An 8,168-nucleotide genomic window follows, 5' to 3' on the forward strand; every position below is an offset into this window, starting at 1 on the left:
GGAGGGAGGGCGGGGGGTGGGGAGGTGGCGGGTTGGGCGACATGTTGCCTATTTTCATATCTTCTTGTCTCTTCGGTTGTGCTCTGGGTTTTTATTTTTGTTAATGGTTGGAAATAGCTGTGAAAATGTAGCTTCCAAGACTTAAAAAAAAAAAAAAGTTTTTTAGTTGATCCAGAATGTTGTGAAAAAGCCAAAACTGAAAACCAAAAGCTAAACTTTTTAGACATACAACCATACCAAATAGAACAACCAAACCAATGCACAAGTTGTACGAGTGGCTCAGCTGACGCGTGTGCATGTGTGTGTATGTGTGTGTGTGTGCGTGCGTATACGTGCATGTATGAGTGTGTGAGCATGTGTCGGTATAAAGGTAATTATCTTGCATACAAACCAAACCGTAAAAAACACACAACACACACTTTCTTTCCCTGAAACATGATAATAATATCGCTCAATGCTTAAAAGCAAAACTCTTGTCGTTTTCAACCTGGACCTGTTTTCCCCATCAGGCTTAGAGCCTCCAACTTCTCTCCCGCTGCTCCGGGTGCAGCGATACAGAAAGAAACTCCAGAATATCAACTCAGCAGCTTCTTCAACCCATTCGTCACCTTGTAAAACGCTCAGTTTTGTAGTTTATTTATGATCAGATCACATTTTATTTATTTAGGTAGCAGCCAGCTTCTGAAGCTTGACTGTACTGTAGCTGTCTGTTTTAAAGCAAACAGAGAAGAAAAGTTTAATGACATCAGCTAATAATTGCTCACAAAATACGCTCAGTGTGACGCATTTCCAAATCAAATGAAGTTGATTTTGATATCACATTTACTTTATCATAATCAAAGCTAACCAGTGGTGACCTGGAATGCGGGAAATATCTAAAAACTTTGATAGATGATGACCAATAAAGTCTGTAGCTCTGCAGTGTAGCAGTTGGTGATGTCTCTCATGGAAGAACAAAGAGACGGCCCAGGTTGAAAACGGAGTTGAGCTTTAATGTAACACACACAGACACTAAAGGCAACCAATGATGAAGATGATATGGGGAGGGAAGAGGGTGGTGCTGACGTCCGAGACAGATTAAAGGCTGTTAACGTCTACTTTTAGAGGGAATGTATCCATTAGTTCTTATAGGTTTTTGTAGGGGGAAAATAATATATGTTCAACTGCTCTTACTTGTTGCTGATGTATAAAAAGGCTGGGACTACTATCCTTCGCTGATGACGACCGAAGACGATGACTTGATTTAAGAACCAAAAGCTTTAAAACTCTTTATCTCTCACGGGCTCTTTGTTGGAAAAAAATATTTGTATTTATTGTACGAGGGAGGTGTGCGCTTTTTTGGGGATGGGAAAAACGGTCCGTTTGTATTTTATGAACCTCTTTGTCTCTCACCTTGTTTATTTATTGATTCTTTATTTATGTATTTATTGGATTCTATTTATGTCTTTCTGGATCTTTGTAATAGTTTTTCAGGGGTTGTTGTGAGGCTTGTATCTGCAGAGAGGGGTGTTCTTGAGATCAAGACAAGAAGAGAAGATGCCAAACGAATGTTTCAAAGCAAAACCAAACCTAAAGACTGTTGTAACCCGAGACAGAGAGAAAAGTAGCAGGGAAACTGTAACGGAGGAAAATGCTGTTTTTAAACTGGCTTCATGAGAAACGTGTCTCACGTTTCACTGTCCCGTGTTCCCCATATCACGCAAAACCTGGAGTGTGTGTTTTATAATCTTCAGTCAGTAATGTTTACTTCACTATAGCACTGATTTTTTTTAAATGAGCTTTTATAACGTTGGGTTTCTCATTATGGATCCAACATAGGTGAAGAAAAGGTATCATCCATTTTGTACGAAGTTCACCAGGTCTTCGCTTAGTTAGACCATCAATGTTTACTGTTCACACATGACTAAATTAAATCTGGTTGCACACAAACTAGTTAATAGAGATTAGTTGTCACTAAATATTTACACCCAGTAACTGCCAGGTGCTAAAGGAACGTTAATGAACGTTAATGGGCAAAGCTAATGTTAGCTTGCTAATATATGACCTGTAAGCATGCTAACATACAGTGTGGACACAGCTGACCTGGCAAGTGATCAAAATGCTTTTAAAAATAATATAATATAATAATGTAAACATTTCATAGAAACGCTATAGTCATCGCTCATTACAAAACGCTATGCTAACAGTGTCAGACTAAAATTACTAGCTAAAAAACGTTATTTTATTTAGTTGAATATGAATAATACAAACTCAAAACACTTTCTTCACATATGTGGATATAAATAAAACAAAGTCATACATTTACAAAGGATTAGCCGTCAAGTTTAGTATATAGAAAAGGCCCATAACACTGTTATTTTTAGCGGTTATGTCACAGCTTGTGATGCTAACAATGACTTCCTGATTAAACCACGCTACAGATGTTTACTCACAGCCAATTTACACATGAAAGAAGTCTTTAAGACATTTCTTTTTATGGTGCTACCTGATTTAGTAAATCACTTGTCTAAAACTAGCTAGTTTCTCAGAAGGACTTAAATTTAGTGATGGATTTTATGAAACGCCTGTGCAACCCAGTCCAAGTGGATCCTTTTCGCCACTTCAGGATATTTCAAGTAGCTTCAATGGTCTGGTGTGCTGGAAAGTAAATTAATCTGACTATGAAATACCAACTGTTTGACCCAGCTCAGTCTCACACACTCCAAACTGGTTAAACTGGTCAGTGGTTGTCACATTTCACAACTTTTGCCCCGCGTTTTGGTTTAAAATCCAACATTTCCGTCCCGTTCTGTGAATTTCCTCCGTTCACGTCTCCTCCTCTGCTCTCAAAGAAGCTTTCTGATTTCCTCCGTCCCGCTTCAGGACGAGGGCTTTAACTCATACCTCTAATACTCTGATGAAAAACCAAATAGACATTCAAGCTTTAATGACAAAAAAAATAAAATAAAAAAGACGTGACTTGTCTGAACTCAGGAGTGAGGGATGTGAAACTGGCCCTAGCAAGTTAGTTTGATGAAGGAGAAACAAAGATGTTCATTAACCAGTTCTTATGGCTTTAACCTACAGAATACACCACCATGTCTGCCTGTGTTCACTGTTTGGAGTTCAGTGACGCAGATGATGTGGCTGTGTTTTGTGGAGAGGAAGGTGTGTGTATATTCATCACTGCTGTCGGAGGAAAACCTTTGAACTCCAGGTTTAGTGTTTCTACTTAAAATATGCGTGCTGATCTATGTTTTTAGTGTGTTCCTCGACCCTTGAGCTGTTAAAAAAAATCCACTGCAGAGCTCAAAAACTGCATGGATGTCGAACCGAACTTGAGAAAATACAAATGTATATTTTTGAGATGTTTTTTTTTTGTTTTCTCCGACAGCAGTGCAGCTCTGTCTGTATGTGTGCCTGTGTAGTCCGGCTCGGCTGTGGTGGACAGAGAATAATACCAAAGTTAAAACTACCACAGCGAGACCCTACACTACAAACACAACACACACACACACGCTCACAGTCATTCCATGTGTATATAAACATTCAGGATTCTTGTTAGGGACTGTAACTGCTAAAATAAAAGGTATCCAGCGCCTGTCGTTAATATAAAAACACTGTCAGATAATAAGAGCACTTCAGGCCTTGACAGTTTTCTACTGTAGTTCTTCTGTGGCTGTGAATGTTAATTTTACTACTATGCTCAACTTTCCAAGTCACCGTGACATATAAAAGACTTTTTTTTTTTTNNATTGGATTCTATTTATGTCTTTTTTTTTTTTCAGCCTTGAGAACACAAAATGTAATACCTAATAACAAATAATAATAAGGGAGAGAATAACAGTCGATATTGTTTGCCCCATTTTATTGTTCATTTATATAGGAGAAATTTAAAAGAAACATTTTCCTTTCTATTTTTTCTACAATGCAGCTTAAATCCAAAGGTTAAGAGGACAGCAAAGATAGATTTTACTGCTAAAGAAAAAACCTCAATAGTGAAAACCAAAGAGCTCCACTGTATCTTCTTACCTTGATTTTACTTTTCTCCGCATTGTAAAACTCCCACGTTTTTATGGCTGTAAACTCCGAAAGTATTCTTTAATATAGCCTAATGATGATGATGGTGATGATGATGGTGTTGATGAACATAAAAGATGAGACAAACACTGCTCTGTAAGCTTTAGTATCTGTTTTTTGGGTCTTCATTTCTGTTTTGAAGTATGCTTACAATATGCTGTTTTTTGACCTCGAGGCTCTCTCTGTCTGAGTTGATTCTATAACCTGATTCTGTTGGAAACGTTTGGGTTTGAAACTGTTCTCTACTGTCCCTTAACTCATCGCTATCTGTGTGCCTGTTGTTTTGGGGGCCAGGGAAACGGGGACAAAACAAACCTGTAAGTGTTAGGAATAAAGTGCGAATTTAGACCAAAGTCATCTCCTGTGTCTTTGTTGTTTTTTTCTTTATTTCTTGCACCATTAAAAGAATGAAAATGTCATAGTTGTGAATTGTCGTGGTTTATGAACATGAATGTGTAAGAGTTTAGAGAGTTTTAAAGGTCTAGTGTGTAACATTGAGGGGAATCTATTGGCAGAAACAATACAATATCCATAGGCATGTTTTCATTAGTGTATAATAACCTGAAAATAAGAATAGTTGTGTTTTTGTTCCCTTAGAATGAGACGTTTCCTTTTCTATGGAGTCTGCCATGTTTCCATAGTAACCCAGTGGTCACTGTAGTTTCTTCTACACACTTGGATAACTGTGTTTTGTTCAAATGGTTGCAAAAGTAGATTCTTTGCATAAGTGAAAAAATAAATAGCCCATAAAAAATGTATAAGGATATAGACATCTGGGAATGGCTGTCAAGAAGTCAGTATTTTCTAATATTTATTATTTGCATTATTTATTAGTTATATTTATGTATGTTCTTAATGATAAGCCTGTGTATAATTTACAGCTTCTTCAATATTTTAGGCTGCTGTTTTACGCTATATGAAAGTCTCTAATAAACCCACTTGCATCAGACAAAGTTAGCGACTAGAGGAGCATTTAGCAGCTCAAAGGCCAGATGATTTTCTTAAAAGTTGAAGACCAAAAACAGCCAAAAGGGAACGTGACTACAGGCCTTGAATGATTCTGTTTGCATGAAATTAATTAAACTCAATATAATCTAAGTGTATAGTCTGTGTCCTTCAAACATAAAAATAATTCAGAAGCGAAGTACTCAATCAGTTTCACATGCTGTTAATTGGAGGATTTTAAGGTGTTCTTGAAGATGAAAGAACTAAAAAAAAAAAAAAGAAAAACAGTTAAAATTAAAAACATAATCCTTTTATACTTCAAAAACACCAGTTGGTCAAATTGTATACCAAGCTGTGTTTCTCTGCTTCCTTCTCTCACTAAACACTAATATTTTATTTAAACTGCAAAGTCGATATTTTCAGGAGATTGGTGTGCAGTGGAAACACTCAAGCTAAAACATGTTGCTGTCTCTGTGTACAGTACATACTATTACTACATGATGCAGATCAGCTGGTGTGTGGGCGATGGAAGGTTTTATAGAAATAAATCCTTTCTCTCTCTTTGATTCCTGCTTCAAAAAAATAAGAAACTATCATCAAATCAAGATCTTTCTGCTGAAAATATATTTATTCAGTCCTGAAATGTTGTTACATGTCTGTCTTTCACTCTTCCATCCTTCCTTTCTCTGCACTGCTTCTCTCTAAATCCTCTCACAGTTTGAGACTTGCTGACAAAGCAGGAGGATTTTTAGCACACATGCACTTTTCTTTACATTCTTGCAGTTACACATGTTGCAGGGTGCCACCCGGGAGGGAAACCCCTGAATCATTCAGGGTGCCCGGAGCAGGACAGCAGCCCTGAAACCTGCCAGGGATTATAGATATTTAATGTGTCAGTGCTCTTGTTGAGCTTAGAGGTTCCTAGCTAGCGGCGGCCCTGCACACATTCACAACTTATTTCTGCACAGAATTACCACAGTCCTCCACACTGCAGCAGCTGGAGCTTAAAGTGTTTCTTGTTGTTGTTTAGGGAGAGAAGATCGAACTTGTTTTCTTTCCAAAAATCTTCTCAGCCAGTTTCTACATGCTTCCTCCTCCTCCTCCTCCTCTCCTCCTCCTCTCACACGTCTTCGTCTCCTCCTTGCTCTTTTTTTCATGAGTTGGATCCAGAGTGGTTAGCAGCTTTGTAATGTAACTGATCAGCCAAACCAAAATCCCCACGGCTCCTACCATCTACAGTAAATTACAGCAGTGCATCCAACTCCACATACAAATAGCTTCAGGGTAAAAATTAGAACTTAGTTTTCTCAGTTCCCTGTCCAGCAAATTACTGGATTACTGGATACAGAGTCAAATCTATTGGTTCATGCCATGGTCGCCCATTTGAACCTGTAACATAGTAACCTGCAGTTTCATCCGAGAACTCAAGACAGCACTGTCATTTTGCTTTTTAATATCACAGTTTTTTTTTCTTTCTCAAAGAGCGTAAACCTCTGATGTTTTACGCTGTATTTAGTTTGACTTTGTCCCAGTCGTATATGAAACATTTTCTCCCATCAGCTGCCAGCTGTGGTGAAATAAAAGGCAGATATGAGGCTTCTGTGTGAAACTGATGATGTGTAGTTTTGACATTCAGTCACCTCCCTCATGAACTGATCTCATGAAATAATGATGCTGCTAGTGGTCCTGGGTGGTTCAGAACTGGGTGGCCTGGTCTGTGTGTGTGTGTGTGTGTGTGTGTGTTTTCCAGTCAGTCCCAGTCTCTCTTCTGGGAAGTAACATGTTGTAACCCACAGGTCCCTTAGGAGCAGCTTCGCCTGGTGCAAGGAAGAAACTAACTCTGTCTGTCTCTGTCTCACACGCTCAGTCGCTTGCAGTCTTATACTCTGTAACCATGAATGAACGTCTGTGTTTGCACCTTCACACACTCCGCGTGCCAGATGTGAATGAGCCAAATGTTTAGGAACCGAACTGAAATACCAGGTGTGAAGCAGCCGTGAAATCGGTCTGACCACAGCACGGACGCTGACGGGTGTTGAGGTCGCAGAGTGCCGGGAATGACCAGCAGAAATGATAATAACTAATCTGTTTCCATATCAAGAAAAACAACTTCTTACTCCCCCTCCCAAAAGAGTACATGCAAACAACAACAAATAGCTTAAAACTTCAATTAAAAGCCAATTAGATGCAGGTCCCCTTTACTGGCCTGATCTGGATTTTATAGAAATTCTGGATGTATAAACCCTCTTAGATCCCACCGGGTCACCCACTTAAGTGAGTTCTAAGCTGCTTAGCTCGCCTACACACATATAAATGTTTAAACTTTTGTCAGTATGGACATACTGCACATTGATCAGTTAGATTCTCCACAATTCAATCATTAAGTTCATTTTATGGAAACCATGAGCACCAAAATATCAAATAATCAAATGAATGATTCATAATTGACACCCAGTTTTACTGTATATATATCAACAACATAATGAGATATGAAATAAAAAACTAAATAGCAGTTTAATTCTATTTGGGGTTTTTGTTATAGCACCAATTCAGCAAATGAATTTCCATGAAATGTTCCAAGTTTTTTAAAAATGTATTTGTGGTTTATGTAAACTCTCATCAAACCACACTGATACGGAGGTCAACAGCAGTCAAATGCTTTAATATTTAACACAATCATAACGTAATTGTTTCTATTTCCATCAAATATTTTGAGATTTCTTGGCGTCTGTTTAAGACCAGGTGCAGTGTTTTCTTATATTGACATACATTTTATTCTTCCTCTCAGAAGAGTCATATTGTGAGAGAAAACTGACCACTGCCTCTAGCAGTCAACATGGGCAGTATGTTCGGTTGCAGTACCTCAGCAACCACTAGATGGCGCCCATTCACTATAAAAAAGACCCTGATGGCAGGAGAGACTCAAATAGTTCAATGGGAACATGAAAGGGCTCCTTGTTCAAATAAACTTGTTTTTCACTTTACTCTTTTGTCCATCTCGAGCAGAAATTAAGTGCTGATTATATTTATCTCGTCTCTGGGGAAATGTGGGTTTAATTTAAAGTAATTTATATCAAATCCAACTCAACCTCACTCAGTAAGCAACACAGATGAGCAAATATCTGCATTGTGACTGAAGGAAGAGCTTGACACAAAAAGAAACA

This window comes from Morone saxatilis, unplaced genomic scaffold (assembly GCF_004916995.1).
Source record: "Morone saxatilis isolate NCDOM2014 unplaced genomic scaffold, NCSU_SB_2.0 Contig9, whole genome shotgun sequence".
Taxonomy (NCBI): Eukaryota; Metazoa; Chordata; class Actinopteri; family Moronidae; genus Morone; species Morone saxatilis.